We start from the raw sequence: 20,081 nt of genomic DNA, 5'->3' as shown, positions 1-20,081 counted from the left end.
GCCCCTGCAAATAAGGGATAAGGCCCAGCGGGGTCATGGCCTCGGAAAGCTTAGTAGCAGCGGGGTCAGACGGAACGTCCATCCAAAAGTTGAAGTCCCCAGCTACAATACAGTGTTCTGCTCTCAGGGCCAGTCCCAGCAGAACCGAGTCAAGGTCTTCAAAAAACGTTCCAGGCGGGCCAGGAGGTCGATAGACTAATAGTCCCTTCACTGATTGGTGCGGCGCTAAAGTGATTAAAAAAGCAAGCGATTCAGAGCCGCGGATGTCCGCCGCCGGCAAGATGGTACACATCGTGCCCTTCTTCACCACCAGTGCGACCCCTCCACCCCTTCCCTTGGCTCTATCTTTCCTGAAGATGTTATAATCAGGCGGGATTGCCATCGCCACGTCAGGGTTAGAAGAATCTCCCCACCAGGTCTCGGTCAACATTAAACAGAGTGGCTTCTCTGTATCGAGAAGCTCAAAGATGTCTTGCGCGTGACTACACGCCGATCTGGTGTTTAACAGCATGCAGGAATACTCTGCGCCAGCTATGTTACTAATGGGGACAGATGACAGCGCACGGTTGGGACGCCAGCCGCAACAAGGGCAGCGAGACTTACCTCTGTAGCGCCCGGGGAAGACAGAGCAGCAGCTGCTCTCCCGATGATTTAGAGAGCACAGCTCCTCAAACGTATAGCGCAGAGTTGATACATCGGCTTTGCACATGCTGGATAGCAAAGCCCCACCCGCCAACCGAAACGCCTCCGGGACGCTGACGGGCGCAGACGGGCAGGACTCTGGCTTGACTCAGGCGCGAGTCAGGCGCCCCCGCTGCGCGTCAACGCTGCGCGGGGGGAGCGAGCTTTAAGTACAGCCTCCTCGTTCTCATCAGTCTGACCTTGTGCCTCATGGGAACAGTCCAGCCCGACCTGCCAAGCCATGCCTTCCCTGGACCGGAAACAAGCTTCCGAGGACCGGTTTCTGGCATTACAGCCGTCTTCAGCCCGGCTTGCTTGAATCCAGTGGCAAAGTGAGCAAGGGACTCACGTCTGAGCATACCCTGCCACACTTATGGCGGCCAAAAGCGGTACAAAAGGGGGTGGTGATGGACGGAGCATCTGAACCAATCAAACCCTCACACCCAGTCAACAGATCTGGGTTTAATCCATCACCGTTCTTTAGCCCACTCTGCCACCCCAGTTCAGACATGGCTATATGCAAATCAGTCTGACCCTGTGCCTCAGGGGAACAGTCCAGCCCGAACTGCCAAGCCGTGCCTTCCCTGGACCGGAAACAAGCTTCCGAGGACCGGTTTCTGGCATTACAGCCGTCTTCAGCCCAGCTTGCTTGAATCCAGTGGCAAAGTGAGCAAGGGACGCATGTCTGAGCATACCCTGCCACACTTATGGCGGCCAAAAGCGGTAAAAAGGGGGTGGTGATGGACGGAGCATCTGAACCAATCAAACCCTCACACCCAGTCAACAGATCTGGGTTTAATCCATCACCGTTCTTTAGCCCACTCTGCCACCCCAGTTCAGACATGGCTATATGCAAATCAGTCTGACCATGTGCCTCATGGGAACAGTCCAGCCGGAACTGCCAAGCCATGCCTTCCCTGGACAGGAAACAAGCTTCCGAGGACCGGTTTCTGGCATTACAGCCGTCTTCAGCCCGGCTTGCTTGAATCCAGTGGCAAAGTGAGCAAGGGACTCACGTCTGAGCATACCCTGCCATACTTATGGCGGCCAAAAGCGGTACAAAAGGGGGTGGTGATGGACGGAGCATCTGAACCAATCAAACCCTCACACCCAGTCAACAGATCTGGGTTTAATCCATCACCATTCTTTAGCCCTCTCTGCGACCCCAGTTCAGACATGGCTATATGCAAATCAGTCTGACCCTGTGCCTCATGGGAACAGTCCAGCCCGAACTGCCAAGCCATGCCTTCCCTGGACCGGAAAGAAGCATCCGAGGACCGGTTTCTGGCATTACAGCCGTCTTCAGCCGGGCTTGCTTGAATCCAGTGGCAAAGTGAGCAAGGGACTCATGTCTGAGCATACCCTGCCACACTTATGGCGGCCAAAAGCGGTAAAAAGGGGGTGGTGATGGACGGAGCATCTGAACCAATCAAACCCTCACACCCAGTCAACAGATCTGGGTTTAATCCATCACCGTTCTTTAGCCCACTCTGCCTCCCCAGTTCAGACATGGCTATATGCAAATCAGTCTGACCATGTGCCTCATGGGAACAGTCCAGCCGGAACTGCCAAGCCATGCCTTCCCTGGACAGGAAACAAGCTTCCGAGGACCGGTTTCTGGCATTACAGCCGTCTTCAGCCCGGCTTGCTTGAATCCAGTGGCAAAGTGAGCAAGGGACTCACGTCTGAGCATACCCTGCCACACTTATGGCGGCCAAAAGCGGTACAAAAGGGGGTGGTGATGGACGGAGCATCTGAACCAATCAAACCCTCACACCCAGTCAACAGATCTGGGTTTAATCCATCACCATTCTTTAGCCCTCTCTGCGACCCCAGTTCAGACATGGCTATATGCAAATCAGTCTGACCCTGTGCCTCATGGGAACAGTCCAGCCCGAACTGCCAAGCCATGCCTTCCCTGGACCGGAAAGAAGCATCCGAGGACCGGTTTCTGGCATTACAGCCGTCTTCAGCCGGGCTTGCTTGAATCCAGTGGCAAAGTGAGCAAGGGACTCATGTCTGAGCATACCCTGCCACACTTATGGCGGCCAAAAGTGGTACAAAAGGGGGTGGTGATGGACGGAGCATCTGAACCAATCAAACCCTCACACCCAGTCAACAGATCTGGGTTTAATCCATCACTGTTCTTTAGCCCACTCTGCCACCCCAGTTCAGACATGGTTATATGCAAATCAGTCTGACCCTGTGCCTCATGGGAACAGTCCAGCCCGAACTGCCAAGCCATGCCTTCCCTGGACCGGAAACAAGCTTCCAAGGACTGGTTTCTGGCATTATAGCCGTCTTCAGCCCGGCTTGCTTGAATCCAGTGGCAAAGTGAGCAAGGGACTCACGTCTGAGCATACCCTGCCACACTTATGGCGGCCAAAAGCAGTACAAAAGGGGGTGGTGATGGACGGAGCATCTGAACCAATCAAACCCTCACCCCCAGTCAACAGATCTGGGTTTAATCCATCACCGTTCTTTAGCCCACTCTGCCACCCCAGTTCAGACATGGCTATATGCAAATCAGTCTGACCCTGTGCCTCATGGGAACAGTCCAGCCCGAACTGCCAAGCCATGCCTTCCCTGGACCGGAAACAAGCTTCCGAGGACCGGTTTCTGGCATTACAGCCGTCTTCAGCCCGGCTTGCTTGAAACCAGTGGCAAAGTGAGCAAGGGACTCATGTCTGAGCATACCCTGCCACACTTATGGCGGCCAAAAGTGGTACAAAAGGGGGTGGTGATGGACGGAGCATCTGAACCAATCAAACCCTCACACCCAGTCAACAGATCTGGGTTTAATCCATCACCGTTCTTTAGCCCACTCTGCCACCCCAGTTCAGACATTACTACATGCAAATCAGTCTGACCCTGTGCCTCATGGGAACAGTCCAGCCCGAACTGCCAAGCCATGCCTTCCCTGGACCGGAAACAAGCCTCCGAGGACCGGTTTCTGGCATTACAGCCGTCTTCAGCCCGGCTTGCTTGAATCCAGTGGCAAAGTGAGCAAGGGACTCACGTCAGAGCATACCCTGCCACACTTATGGCGGCCAAAAGCGGTACAAAAGGGGGTGGTGATGGACGGAGCATCTGAACCAATCAAACCCTCACACCCAGTCAACAGATCTGGGTTTAATCCATCACCGTTCTTTAGCCCACTCTGCCACCCCAGTTCAGACATGGCTATATGCAAATCAGTCTGACCCTGTGCCTCATGGGAACAGTCCAGCCCGAACTGCCAAGCCATGCCTTCCCTGGACCGGAAACAAGCCTCCGAGGACCGGTTTCTGGCATTATAGCCGTCTTCAGCCCGGCTTGCTTGAATCCAGTGGCAAAGTGAGCAAGGGACTCACGTCTGAGCATACCCTGCCACACTTATGGCGGCCAAAAGCAGTACAAAAGGGGGTGGTGATGGACGGAGCATCTGAACCAATCAAACCCTCACCCCCAGTCAACAGATCTGGGTTTAATCCATCACCGTTCTTTAGCCCACTCTGCCACCCCAGTTCAGACATGGCTATATGCAAATCAGTCTGACCCTGTGCCTCATGGGAACAGTCCAGCCCGAACTGCCAAGCCATGCCTTCCCTGGACCGGAAACAAGCCTCCGAGGACCGGTTTCTGGCATTATAGCCGTCTTCAGCCCGGCTTGCTTGAATCCAGTGGCAAAGTGAGCAAGGGACTCACGTGTGAGCATACCCTGCCACACTTATGGCGGCCAAAAGCAGTACAAAAGGGGGTGGTGATGGACGGAGCATCTGAACCAATCAAACCCTCACCCCCAGTCAACAGATCTGGGTTTAATCCATCACCGTTCTTTAGCCCACTCTGCCACCCCAGTTCAGACTATATGCAAATCAGTCTGACCCTGTGCCTCATGGGAACAGTCCAGCCCGAACTGCCAAGCCATGCCTTCCCTGGACCGGAAACAAGCTTCCGAGGACCGGTTTCTGGCATTACAGCCGTCTTCAGCCCGGCTTGCTTGAAACCAGTGGCAAAGTGAGCAAGGGACTCATGTCTGAGCATACCCTGCCACACTTATGGCGGCCAAAAGTGGTACAAAAGGGGGTGGTGATGGACGGAGCATCTAAACCAATCAAACCCTCACACCCAGTCAACAGATCTGGGTTTAATCCATCACCGTTCTTTAGCCCACTCTGCCACCCCAGTTCAGACATGGCTATATGCAAATCAGTCTGACCCTGTGCCTCATGGGAACAGTCCAGCCCGAACTGCCAAGCCATGCCTTCCCTGGACCGGAAACAAGCCTCCGAGGACCGGTTTCTGGCATTACAGCCGTCTTCAGCCCGGCTTGCTTGAATCCAGTGGCAAAGTGAGCAAGGGACTCACGTCTGAGCATACCCTGCCACACGTATGGCGGCCAAAAGCGGTACAAAAGGGGGTGGTGATGGACGGAGCATCTGAACCAATCAAACCCTCACACCCAGTCAACAGATCTGGGTTTAATCCATCACCGTTCTTTAGCCCACTCTGCCTCCCCAGTTCAGACATGGCTATATGCAAATCAGTCTGACCCTGTGCCTCATGGGAACAGTCCAGCCCGAACTGCCAAGCCATGCCTTCCCTGGACCGGAAACAAGCTCACTTCACCCACTGGCTAGTGTCCTTTTAGTGACTGCATTTTGCTGGTTCACAAGGAGCACATCCACACACGAAGTAGAGCCCTTCAGTGCCAGTGTTTCTGTTTTTAGTTTATTGTTATTACTTTAGTGTTGCTTTGTCTTTTAATCATGATATAGTAGGAAGCTTTCTACGAGCTACTTTTGATATGAGCAAAGGGCACATTCCGGCTTTATCACTTCCTGTCACTTGCTAATGCTGTTGTATATTGATTTGGAGTGGCCTCTGTTTATCTGAATGCTGCTATTTTACTGCATTCGAGATTGTGTCCATTTGAAACTGTTCTTTATGAAGTTATCCCTTTTCTATTATGCATGCAATAAAGTTTATTTATAACTGTACTCTTGTATGTCATACTGATAATTATTTTAATTGAGGACTACAGTTATAATTGTAAAACATTTTACTCTGTATGACCTGCTCGTATGGCTTTCCAGTTTGTTTTCAATGTTTCTGTTGGGGTGCTTATACAGGCATTTAAATATGATATTACTAATTGAGGCTGTGCCATTTGTTCAAATGTTGTGTTCGATCGATCAATCCATCCATCATCCATCCATCCATCCATCTATCCATCTGTCCGTCTGTCTGTCTGTCTATCTATCTATCTATCTATCTATCATCTATCTATCTATCTATCTATCTATCTATCTATCTATCTATCTATCTATCTATCTATCTATCTATCTATCTATCTATAATCTGTTTTTCTATCTATATAACACTCTCCATCTATTTATCTTTACAACAGTATCTATTGATCTGTGTGTCTACCTATGTAACAGTCTACCTGTGTCTATCTGTTTATCGACATTTCTGTCTATATGTAAGTGGTGACACTCCTTTGCTAATGCGGAGGAGTGTTGCCCCACTGCTTTGAATCAGTGAAAGAAAGGAAAAATAAAATAAAATAACGTAAAATGATTATAATAGCTTTACGAGAGGGGCGGGATAGGGCTGCTCTGCTCACAGAGCAGGGCAGGGGAGGAGTGGTAGCATCCTCCTAAGTGCGCAACAACTGTTTGGCCGGCCCTATTGGGTCCGACAAACAGTCATGCGCACTTTGCATATTCTCCATGCAATATGCTTTACAGCTGTCCCAAAATTTGGTCCGGCACCACTTGCAAAGTAAATTCAATCAGGTCATATCTCTTAAAGTCCTTATTGAAGTGCAGAGTCTTGATACTTGTTCAATTGCTTTTTATTTTCTTATGTTTATATACCACAATCAGTTGACGCGTTTCGTTCTGTACAACAGAACTTCTTCAGGGCGTTCTTATTTCATTCACCATGTGTCGGTAACTCGTTGGTATATGACTATGTTGTATATCCAAAAATCAGGAGGGTCTTCTAAATATTCTTAGTATAAACTACTAGGCGTAAGTCTCACCCATATAGTTCGAACAAACTTGAGTTATTTATAACATCCTCAAAGTCTGTATTCCACATAATCCAAAAGTATATTCTAAAGGTATGATAATCCAAATCCCAATGTTCTACAAAGAAGGTCGTTAACCAAAAATGCAGGCCATATACGCCCAAACGCCGATAGCCATTGAAGTCCGAAAACACCCGCCAAGGCTGCATGGAGCTTTACAACCTGCATGGAGAACATACCCAGGTCTTCAGTCCCTGGCTGAGCGCTGAATCGTGGCACTCAGACCAATCACAACGCTGCCATGCAGCGTTGTGAGTGGTCAGGGAACTCTGGCTGCCTGCTTCCCGGTCCATTTGTGAGGAATGACGTTGGAGAGATGAGGTGATAAGGTACGTTTTTATTCTTTTTTTTACAATTCCCTTACTCCCCCTCGCCCTCCACAGCACCACCCCCGATCCATGCCGGCCGCTACTGCAATCTATCTATCTATCTATCTATCTATCTATCTATCTATCTATCTATCTATCTATCTATCTATCTATCTATCTATCTATCTATCTATCTATCTATCTATCTATCTATCTATCTATCTATCTATCTATCTATCTATCTATCTATCTATCTATCTATCTATCTATCTATCTATCTATCTATCTATCTATCTATCTATCTATCTATCTATCTATCTATCTATCTATCTATCTATCTATCTATCTATCTATCCGTCTATCCATCTATCCGTCTATCCATCTATCCGTCTATCTGTCTGTCTGTCTGTCCGTCTGTCCGTCTGTCCGTCTGTCCGTCTGTCTGTCTGGCTGTCTATGCAAAACTCTCCATCTATTTGTACAACCTTTTTTATTTGTCTTTCTTGAACAGGCTATTTTATCTTTTCAACCCGGCCTGTTTGCAATAAAGATTTACAAAAACATTTAACAAAATCCATCAGGTTTAGTAGCGAAATAGAGTCTGCTGATTGGGCTAACTGTGAACATAAGGATTGCACTTAGGGCTTATGTCTGATTGAGTGTGGAAGGAGGAATCCATGAGTGGTTAAACCCCTCAGTGAAATGAGATTACGCTGAACTTCTGGTAGAAGTGACTAAGCAGGACATCCAACAACATCCACTGGAGAGCAGGGTACACGCTCAGTCTAAGGCATGGGTACTCATAGTACGGCCCACGGGCTGCCAGCAGCCCGGCAAGCCTTACCTGGCGGCCCGCCGACCTTCCAGACATCGTACCCGTGTATTTTTAAAAAAATGTAATCGTGTCTTCAAACACTGCTGGTTGCTGCAGCGCGAGTCTAAGAGACTCTGCTGCTCTGTGGGGGCCGGCCGCCGGGTGATTCCAATGATAGTCAGAGTGGAGCTGCAGGGGCCTAAGAAGAGGTTAAAAACAGCAAGGCCTCATTAACATACAAATGGTCTTTCTAAAGACCTGTGAAGTGCTCGGGTGGGGCTGTGTGTGCCAGGAGGCTGTCTCAGCCCGGGCTGACACACGCAGGGTGAGGTGAAGAGGGTGACAGAGGGAGGTAGTGGGACAGCGACAGAGGGAGAGGGAGGGAAAGGAGAAAGAAACATCAGGGCTTGTTCCATTAAATATGAGCTAATGAAAACAGTTTTACATAGATACTTTAGGCAGATACACCACCTATGTGTATCTCGCCTGCTGTCTCTAATGTAGTCATCGAGTGTTTATTTAATGACAGCGCTTATATCCAGATGACTTTACTCTCACACTGTGTGTGACAACTTCATCTTGTCAGACGTGGCACCTTGTTTGTTTACCATGTCAATTGTGCTCCAAAGACTTGTGTTATTTTTTTTATATTTGTATTTACTTAGTACTACCATCGAGCTAAATTGGCCGGTCAGTTCTATCTTAATTACAGTCATCAAATAGCACATGCTTAGCAAGAGCAGCAGCAAGTGCAGAATCCAGGAACACCGCCTGGTGTTCAAATCCAAAAGGTTTCTGAGTTATGTAGACCAGGGCCAGACTGGGAACAGAAACCGGCCTGGCACACTGCTCGGCTGGCCCCCCCCTGGGGTCAGGGGGAGTACAGCTGAGCAGTTTGCAACGGCCGGTTTCGGACGAATTTGTTACCGGGGGCCGATATTACCGACCCCCGGTAACAAAAACGGCCCACCAGGGGCCCAAAACCAGCCCCCACCCTAGCGGCCTACCGGGGAAATGCCCGGTGCCCGCTAAAGCCGGTCCGGCCCTGATGTAGACGCATTCCAAACTTGCCTGCAGTCAGCACATGTTGAAGCGCTGGTGCTCTTCGGTTCGAGTAATTATGTTATTGCTGGCAATTCCTGCAGTGCAGGAGTATTGGGACCACTCCGTCCAATGCAGGTAAGCAATTGAAGGTGCCAAAGTATTACGGTACTTCAGACAAGCAGCGCTAGTGCTTAGGGCAGTGTCTTTAGAAACCACATTGTTTTAAAAACAGGCAACGTTTCTCAGTCCAGGCGTCGCAATGAACAAGATGCTGGCGCTCCCTTTTAAGGGAATTATGGTAATGGCAGCCCCTCACAGATAAATGTGCTGGGGCACTGGGAGGGAGGAAAAGGGAGGGAGACAGTGTTGTATAGCTCCTATATATCCTTATATCGTGTTAAGTTAGCATAGGTACATTTGAGATTTAAACGCCATTTTTCCTTTCTTGCAACTTCTGCACACGACCCTCATTTGTTGACTTAGCTTTCAACCTAGTAGTTTGCCGTGGTGAATGTGAGAATAATATGTTATTGCTCTGATATCTGCTTTGTTTAATAAAACATGTCTGCACGGAGAGTGCTGAAGTTTCAGGAGCAACACGATATGGAATTGTTATGAGGTCTGATCTTCACGCCTTCATAGTCATAACACAAGTGCAGCCTTTGCCAACTTGGGCTTGAGGCGGGATTGATATTGCTTTGCACGAGAATTGTTAACACACTTGATGCGGTGCACATGCAGAGAGAGCTGGTGTATGCTGATGTGATTCCTTCATGCTAGGACACTAAGGTATGGGCCCGCCCTAAAACAACCCAAAGAGACCTTCTTAGATAATAATATAATATATGTGTTAGGGAGGGTGAGATATAAGTGTTGTTAACTCTTATTCATTACAGCATGTTAACATGCTGTCACCATTCGCTTTTTATGTCTTAGTAACTATGCTGATAATTTTGCTACTGATAATAAGTATACTTGTATTATCAAAGATACTGCGCCTGAGAAGACGGCATTAGTAAATAAACATTTCAAATGCACATGTGTCTTCTTTACTCCATGTTCTGGTTTGTAATGATAATATAACGAAAGAGTGTTCATGAGTCCCACGTACCCTGAGGTACTGTAAGTTCATGTTCTGGTTTGTCTGAACATTGGGTGTTTGATATGTCCAATGAGACACTGTAGCTAGCTAGGTAAGGGGTGAGTTGGTTGCTAAGGTAAGTTTTGGGACATCCTAATTTGCCGAGGTTCCACTCCTCTGTGCACAGTTCTGTGTGAGTACAGAAACCCTGCAACATGGCGCCCAACGGTTTCGGTGGTCTTATATCATGACACTCGAGTAGTTTATCGTTCATGCCATAACCCCTTCACGTCCGTTTCCGGAAAACGGGGTGTTGGTGAAACCTACCTATTTTTTGAAATAGGTCTTTATTCAAGCTTGATTCTTACTTAAACGGTTTCTTTGAATTACTACCCAGTTGTGCTACAAAGTATTCTTTGTGTTTTCTTGTTTCCAATTCTGTAATGGCGGCTGCGGTGGCTATTGCACAGCATAGTCGCGTAGCGATACGCAACCATCTTCAGACGTACCAGGTCCCAGTAGATGGGATGGCTGTGATTTTCGTGGTAAGTGCAGATCCGGCGTTTCCTTACGAGTTGTTTTACTCTTGGGTTACGTTTCCGGCTGTGGACGCTAATTCTGGTTTGTACCACTCCTACACCGCCTCGGATGTCCCGGCTGAATATACGCCATACAGGGCATTGGAAATACCTATTGATCATTGGCAGCATCGAGTTTGGTTTGATGGCGCCCTCCCCCACTCTTTGTCCCGTGCGAGGTTAGGTCCACTCTCAATTCCAGGTACTAATTGGCCTGCGTTGGGTGGCTTTACCCCGCACCCGAATCACGGGGCTTGCACCCTGGCTGAAATTCGCAGGCTGCATGTAGTTTCCATTTCCGTGATTCGTGCTTTAGTGCAATACATCGGTCGACATCTTCCTGGTGGTCCCCAGGGGGGTGCGGCCGCTCCCATGGAACGAGGCGGTATGCGTCTCAATCCAGTGATGGTAAATTCGGTTTTTGGTGCGCGTCCTGTTGACAACGATGACTTCCCATTCTGGCTAGCAGAGAAGTTTGATCAACTGGAGGCGGTTTTTCCGAATTCTACTCCTGCTGATAAACATAGAATGTTGACGATTACTCTACCGAAGGATATTACTCCTGAACTTGCTGACTGTGACAGCTGGGGAAAAACATTTGCGGCAGTTTATACAAGGTGCTTCGGCACCCCGTCTATGACTGCCCTGCCTGAAATCGTTAGACGTGTTCAGAATGATCACGGTCCAGAGGCAGCGGTTGAATTGGGTATGCGCCTGTGTGGTTCTTTTGAGATTGTAAGTGATCTCATTCTCTCCAATGTTAAAGGAGATGCAGTTAACTTTCAGGTGTCGAATGCTTTGGCTGCTCTGCCCGATGCCGACAAACCCCGCCAGTTAGCAAAGATTGTGGTGGCCGCTTATAAAACGATTGGCCGCACAAGTAGAGGTCTGAAATATTTTCCAGTGAAGGAGAAAAAACAACCACAGGGACAATCTGCAGTGACAGATGCCCAGCCCAAGTCCAAGAAACAAAATTGGCCTAAAAAACAGACACAGGGGAAGCAGACAATGCAGACTCAGAGTACTTTTCCTGCAATAGAAGCTCCTGCGCCATCCGAAAAAGTTTATGATTTGCGCGACCGCGCGATGATTAAATCACCTGATCGTTTTCAGGGTTCTGATCAACGCTCTCCTCGTTCCTTTCAGGACACATCGGCCCCGAAGACCGGTGGAGGAGGAGGGGGTGGACGTGGACGTGGTGGCCAACAAGGACGTGGTCAGTCCCGCCAGACGGACGGCGCAGTGAAGCAGGAGGATTCTACGCCTAGGCGTCCGCAGTTTGCGAAAAAGAAAGTCGCAGCCTTGACAGCGCATCGATATGCCACAGATAGTGAGAACGCGGCTTCGGAATCTGACTTGGGCTCTGACGTTGCTGGACAGCGCGGCGGAGATAACCATAGTCAGAGAGGCGCTGCGTCCACTACTGAGGGTGACAGCGACTGATGTCTACGTTGTGATAGAAACAGCGGATACGAGACTTGCTCCCCCTGAAAGACTATTTGAAATTGTCCTGTTAATTGAAGGTGACATACAGCGTACCGTTAAAGGTGTATTTTGGGAGAATCTGTCTTCCACATATGATATTTTACTTTCGGAGGCTGACTGGCCCCCACCTTTTGTGCTCGCGGCGCCGCGAGGGGAGGAGGTAATCCTACCCAGTTTCGCGAACACTGTCTCGAAAGAGCATGCGCAGCATTTTGCAGAAGAGTGGGCTCGGGCTCTCGCGCCGGCTCTGTACCGTAACCAATGTGGTTGGGATAAATTGTCGCCTTGCCACGAAATTCCGTTGCGGTCTCAGCCGCAGCCTCAACCTCAATATCCCATTCGGCGTGAAGCAAAATCTTCCGTCGCGGAAATCCTTGAACAATTGGAATATCAGGGAGTTATTGAAACGTGTGTGTCACCGATGAATAATCCCCTTTTTACTGTGAATAAACCTGACGGATCATATCGTTTGGTTTTGGATTACCGGCATTTAAACTCGCATTGCCGTAACTGTGCAGTACAGAATACCCACGGCTCTGCCCTAGTGGATAGTCTCGTGCGTAAGCGTTTCAAGACAACGCTTGACATATCCAATGGTTTTTATGCCCACAGATTGGACAGCTTTAGCTCCCAATGGACCAGTTTTACAAGCGCTGGAGTCCAAAAGCAATTCCGGCGTCTTCCAATGGGCTACAAGAATAGTCCTGGTGTATTTACCGCTCGAATTGTCTCTATTCTGGAGGCACTCGACCCTGATGCTTTTTCGTATGTGGATGACATATATCTCACAGACGACGATATTTGGGAGCATCTGTGTCGTGTAAATTCTCTTGTTTGCAACTTCGCAGACATGGGTTACAAATTCAACTTTGCAAAATCGCACATTGCTGAACACACAGTGTTGTTTTTGGGCTATGAGCTCAACAATGAAGGTAGAGGTTTGGCTCCTCACTTCTTGGAGAAGTGCGCACAATTGCGCGCACCAACAACTCTGAAAAAATTACAATCCTTACTGGGCTTTTTGAATTTCGGCAGAACTTACATTCCGGAATATGCCCAGCGTATCAAGCCTTTGTATGCTTTGATACAACCAACTTTCTCAAAATCATGCTGGCTGCCTGAGCATTCAGCCATTTTGCAATCCTTGCAGGCTGATCTGCTCGCTTCTAAATATTTACTGACTCGTGATAACCACACCAACCTGGTCATAAGAATAATTCCTGGGACGGTGGGTTTCACTTACCTCACTTTTAATGAAGGTGACACAGTACCTATTGCTTACAAGTCACACTTGTACACCTCGGCTGAGATGCGGTTTCCCACCATAGAAAAGGTTTTAACTGCTGTACAGATGGCTATTCTAAAGGAACGAGCTCTGTCACAGGGGAAACGCATGCTAGTGGTAACACCCTGTCCTCATTTGGAGGCAGTCACGAAAGCCAGTGTACCAAATTCAAAAGCTTTGCACCCTCGGTGGATTCAGTGGGCTGCGTCATTGTCATCCTCGGATGTCATGTTTATTTTTGACGCTTCCTTACGGTCACAGGAGTTCTTGCAGTATGAATTCGTTCACCCTGCTCCTCTGGCGATGCGACCTTTGGAGGACTTCCATTGCATCATTTACACTGATGGGTCGGCGCAGGTTGCGCATGGCTCTAAACATGCCTACGTTTCCGCATGCGCCATTGTGGTCGGTGCTATGTTGAATGATGAGTTCATTTCCAGGGAGGTACACACGTTGCCCCTGGGAGATTGCACCGCACAATTGGCAGAGCTTCGTGCTCTCTTACTAGCTTTGGAGTACGCAGATCCAAGTGTTACTACTCTAATTGTAAGTGATTCTTACTACTGTGTCCAGTCTTACAATGAAAACTTGTTCTTTTGGATTCAAAATGAATTTCATGATTCCAAGGGTAGCACAATAAAACATAAAATGATCTGGGTTCGAGTGGCAGAGCTTAAGGCTATGTTGCCACTCGTTTATGTGATTCATACTCTCGGTCATCAGCGCGTGGGAGTTCACGCTTTTGGCAACTCGCTTGCTGATGAAGCAGCGAAATCAGCAGTATCTACATACTTAGTTGCAGCAGTTACTAGGTCTAAAACCAAGATTGATAGCGACATCTTGGCAGCGATTGCTGCCTCTGAGAAGGGAAGTAAACATCCTTCGGGATTCCCTTCGAAGTATAAATACCACTTAAGTCCCGAAAAGGTTCCTTTTGTGACAATTCCTGATGTTGGGGAACGGCTGATTCCCAACTCGGATCGCAGAACAGACTTGATTGCAGCGGCTCATGAAGGTGTGGCGTCTGCGCATGCGGGCGTCTCAGCCACTGTAACGCAACTACAACAACGTTTCTGGTGGCGGGGACTGTACAAACAGACGCGTGATTATGTCCTTCTTTGTGACATATGCCAGCAGATTAAACCTTCAACTGCTACGCGTCCGCCTCAGACTCAGTTGTACATTTCTAATAAACCACTAGGCTGTGTTTATTTAGATCACTGCGGTCCATTTTCATCTGATACTGCGTATAAATACATCTTAGTAGCAGTTGACTCATGCACACGCTTTGTGTGGTTATGGCCACATCGCAGCGCTGATTCCCGGACTGTCATCAGAGATTTGCGTATCTTTATAGGGATTTTTGCCTGTGGTACCTTCCATTCGGATCAGGGTCCGGCTTTCGCCTCTAAGGCGTATAAGGATGCCATGACTTCGATGGGGGTCCAAGTCAAGTTTTCGTCACCCTACAGACCCGAGGGTAATAGTGTAGTTGAACGAATGAACCGTGATTTAAAGCAATCTTTGACAGCCCGAGTTATAGGCACTGGCAGAAATTGGCTGGCTCACCTCTATGGCGTGCAGCGTGCTCTTAATAATCTCCCTAGAAGGTCTCTGGGTGGGCGGACCCCATACGAAATGCTCTTTGGCATCAAGATGTTCGTCCCTGACCTTGACGGTCTAGACTCGGTGGTTCGCGCCACTTCCTTTGACGCAGATGAACATTGCAATGTTTTACAGAATCTACAAAAGACGAGAGACGCTCTTGCAAAGGAACATTTGCCCTCCACATCGGATGATGCGTTGCAGATCCCGGTAGTTGGCTGGCTACCCCAAGTTGGAGAACTGGTTCGAGAGAAGATCGACAACAAGAAAGAGTTTGGTCCCTCCTATCGAGCTCCGGTCCCAGTGCTTGGAGTGAAGGGCACAAGAACAGTCATTTTACCACCACTTCCAGGTCGTAAGGAAAACAGGTTTATTTCTATTGACAATGTCAAGATACACAGAGTGGCCGATTCTTCTTAGCATGACACCGGCTGTTTCCTGTCCTTCCATTGTGAGAAATTCAATTATGCCCACTGCTTCTAATAATGAACCTGAGGTGGCCATCGAATTACCTGCTGTTTCCACTCCATTTTTGAATAATTTACCAGGAACTAACCTTGATGAGACAGACTATACATACCCCACTGATTTGTCCATGCCTGACCTGCAAGCTCGTTTAGCCACGGAATCCAGATTTTCATTTGACTCTGCTTCCCTTGCCTCGAAAAAACCCTCTAAAATTGCATTATATGCTAGCCTGTTTAAAAAACATTTTTTGATACCTCCTTGGATATACATTTGGCTGGTCCTTTTTTCAGTTTACCTTTTTATGTCAATTGGTTTTGTGTTTTATTTTTTTCGGATTATGAATGGACACTATGTCGAGGAGAGAACTTGCATTACTCATTTGAATGGAACTTTGGCCCCACTTTCCTCTTCACATTCTACACACAGATTAAAAAGAGACTTGACTTTGGTTAACATCACAGCGTGGCCTGTTCTGGATGGAATCGCGTGGGATGCTGTTCGTTTTCAGATTCATGGTCCAACGGAAGTCGTTAATGTTCCTAATGTACTGAGAGTTAATATGGGGGATGTGGTGAAACAAAACATTCGTTCTGATGATTGGGATGTTAATGCTGTGGAAAGTTTGTTTTCTGATTTGAAATACTATGCTGCCTTTGATGCTGAGGTTTTATATTTAGAATCTGCTAATTATGGTGAATTGTTCTGTTACCAACATTATGGCAATCACTTCTTACACAAGACATCGTCCCGAAGGGATGCGGTTAATTTTACTCAGTGGGAACATTGCCCAGCACCTACACAAGGGAGTTCAGAAACGTTTCTTAAAAAGTATACTTATTTCACTGACTTTAATCAGTCCAATCCCGAGTCATTTTATTTTAAATTTCAGAAACAGCCACAGTCCAAGGTTCGACTTACAAATACAAAATTGTTATATTCAAAGGCCTTCCTAGATGAATTAGTTACTGGGGGGTATGAGTTATGGAAGGATACCATAGACCTTAAATCAGTTTGGGGCTCAAGGGCCTGGCAGGTACGAGGCACTGAGGCTTTGCACCGTGCATGTCTCATCCCAAATCATATGTGGTTTTTGAATGAAACCATTTCCCAAACCACATGCTTTGGATTGGCTACATCTAAAAGGTTAAACACCCCGTCTTTCCCGGAGTTGGAGGAATATGAGAATTGGAGTAATTTTACTAAATTGTCCATTAAAGATATACAGGCTCTGCTTCTGAATTCCTCCTTTAACATTTCCAGTATGAATCCCAAGGGTTGGCTGCTTTGGCACCGTGGTGCTGATTCTTGCCAGAAAAGATTTTTAAATATAACTGACGGTTTTAAGGCTGTTAGATCTGATCCCCGTTTTGATTTGAGTCATACTGTCACCTCTTACTCTGTGGGCAAGTTGTGTCAAGCTTGGCTGAAACATTCAACTTTACCTGCGGTTAAGTATCACCTTTCCAAACTGAATGCAGACGTGGATTTGAATGATTTCATTAAGGGCCCAGCTAGTGGCAGGTCGAAAAGGTGGTTATATGGTGTTTACAATGAAATTTGGAAACTCTCACAGATTGAGGCTGCTTCACGCCTTAGGGCTATTGATCAGGCAAATCTTGAGAAAGTGCTTGCAGTTGTTGACAATAGCATTAACGTGCTTTCCTCTAGAATTTACACATTAGATAATATTGTGTCGTCTGTTGTTGATATTGTGCATGATGAAGTGTCTGTATTATACCATGGTCAAAATCAATTACGTTCAATCATGCAGTTTGCATGGACACTACAGACTCTAAAAATGGGTAAAGTTCCCTGGGGATACATGAACGTTTCCTCTTTATTTGCACCTTTTAATTTGACAGACAAACAACGCTTGCTTTCAATGCGTGATGCTTCCTTTTCTATGCTCCATATTGAAAGATTGGAATCTTTACCTTTTTCTGTGGCTGAGACCACTGCTGCTACGTGGCTTATCCACGGTTTAATAACGCTGCCTTTTGCTTTATATAAGTTTTCAAATTGTATGAAATATGTGCCAATAGGTCGTTTTGAACCCTTAGGTAGCGGTTTTCTTCATGAGGTCTGGTCACTCCCATACACATACAGATGTTTCAAAGATGAACAAGAAGTTTATCTAACAGGGGATGAGTGTACTGAGACGCCAGATCATTCTTTAATGTGCAGACACATACAATTACACGGTTCATGTAACCAGAACCGACCGAATATGGCTTGCGTTTTACAGGGCACGCCAGTTCCTGCTATCATCCCCACGTTTAAATTGTTAGAGAATGGTAGTTATTTAATGCTCAATAATGAAAACTGCTGTGGTTTAATTAAAGGTATAGCTTTCATAGTAACGGTTAGTGAGCGAGTTATTTGCTGCAGAAATGTTCTTTATCCTCCCACACGTGAACATAGGGAGTCTTCCATTTGGCCACAGATACCGACCTTGGGAGCAGAATTCAGCGGCATGGCTAGAATAAGAGCTCTATTGTCCCAGAAAGAGGTGGCCTTGAGCTCGGCCCGTGAAACTTTCGTGCTTCACATTGCTAACACCCGCACGGAGGTTCAGGCTCTTTTAAACACTGATTTGCCCTTGCATTTCGGAGCCATGGTCCGTTCTATCTTTAACGCGTCCTCCACGACGGGCCTAGCACATTTTTTTAAAGTTGTTAGCGGTGGTCTCGTGACTTCCTTTGAGAAGATTTTTGGAGTCATCCCTGCTTTCTTCCATTCTATTTTTTCATCCTTGTTTGGAGGATTTCCGTTTTTGCTTGCATTAGCGGCTGGCGCATTGGTGGTTTTCTGCATTTTTAAATATGGATGCCCTTCCTGTGCAAGGCCACGCACAGCTACTACTGACGCGGTTTCGCAACCGCATGCTTGATTACTATGGCACACTGCCGTTAGCGACTCTAAGCACGGCGTTTGGATTATCTTTTCGGTTCTCCTATTTCACCTGTGTCCAGCCTGTATTTCACTGCCTGACCTGTGATTTCCTTTGGGCCATTGATTTGTGTCTCTGCGGACCAATATCTTCTGACGTCGATTTTGATCAACTGATGAGTCCTATCATTGCTCACGAGTTGGTTTGTTCTGACGAAAGGATTATGGCCTTGGCGGTGGCACATGGACTAATGGGTCCCTGGGATGTGTTGTCGGCAGCGCAAAATTTCTTGGAACGAAGTTTTCTTGAAAACCCACCGAGCTGTCCTCTGATGGTTATAGAGGATGCGGTGCTGGAAGATCACGTATGTTCCTTTCATCTTTTAAATTGGATGGCTGAACTGTTTTCGGATGAGGACAGTGACTTCCTCCTGGAGGCTGTTGCAGCTTACTTTTCATATACAGTCTTATCATAGACATTGCCTCAAATTGACATGCTGATTGATAGCATTTCCTTGATTTTATTGACTTTTGGTCAAGACATTTTATTTTTTGCTTGCCTATTGGCTTGAGCCACATTATACTTGTGGGCTATTTTTTAGCATTAGTTTTTATAATTGAATTTTTACTCATGCTCGTTTATAAATGGATTCTGCTCTCATGTGATGGCACTTCTGTTATCTTATTTAGTCCGTTCTCGGATCATGGGGGGGTGTTGTATAGCTCCTATATATCCTTATATCGTGTTAAGTTAGCATAGGTACATTTGAGATTTAAACGCCATTTTTCCTTTCTTGCAACTTCTGCACACGACCCTCATTTGTTGACTTAGCTTTCAACCTAGTAGTTTGCCGTGGTGAATGTGAGAATAATATGTTATTGCTCTGATATCTGCTTTGTTTAATAAAACATGTCTGCACGGAGAGTGCTGAAGTTTCAGGAGCAACACGATATGGAATTGTTATGAGGTCTGATCTTCACGCCTTCATAGTCATAACACAAGTGCAGCCTTTGCCAACTTGGGCTTGAGGCGGGATTGATATTGCTTTGCACGAGAATTGTTAACACACTTGATGCGGTGCACATGCAGAGAGAGCTGGTGTATGCTGATGTGATTCCTTCATGCTAGGACACTAAGGTATGGGCCCGCCCTAAAACAACCCAAAGAGACCTTCTTAGATAATAATATAATATATGTGTTAGGGAGGGTGAGATATAAGTGTTGTTAACTCTTATTCATTACAGCATGTTAACATGCTGTCACCATTCGCTTTTTATGTCTTAGTAACTATGCTGATAATTTTGCTACTGATAATAAGTATACTTGTATTATCAAAGATACTGCGCCTGAGAAGACGGCATTAGTAAATAAACATTTCAAATGCACATGTGTCTTCTTTACTCCATGTTCTGGTTTGTAATGATAATATAACGAAAGAGTGTTCATGAGTCCCACGTACCCTGAGGTACTGTAAGTTCATGTTCTGGTTTGTCTGAACATTGGGTGTTTGATATGTCCAATGAGACACTGTAGCTAGCTAGGTAAGGGGTGAGTTGGTTGCTAAGGTAAGTTTTGGGACATCCTAATTTGCCGAGGTTCCACTCCTCTGTGCACAGTTCTGTGTGAGTACAGAAACCCTGCAACAACAGAGGTAGAGGGAGGTAAAGGGAGGGAGAGGGAGACAGAGAGGGAGACAGACAGAGGGAGGGAGAGGGAGGGAGAGGGAGACAGAGAGTGAGACAGAGGAAGGGTGACAGACAGTG

The sequence above is a fragment of the Lissotriton helveticus genome, chromosome 4_1 (assembly GCF_964261635.1).
Source record: "Lissotriton helveticus chromosome 4_1, aLisHel1.1, whole genome shotgun sequence".
Lineage (NCBI taxonomy): Eukaryota > Metazoa > Chordata > Amphibia > Caudata > Salamandridae > Lissotriton > Lissotriton helveticus.
This window is presented reverse-complemented; position numbering follows the sequence as displayed.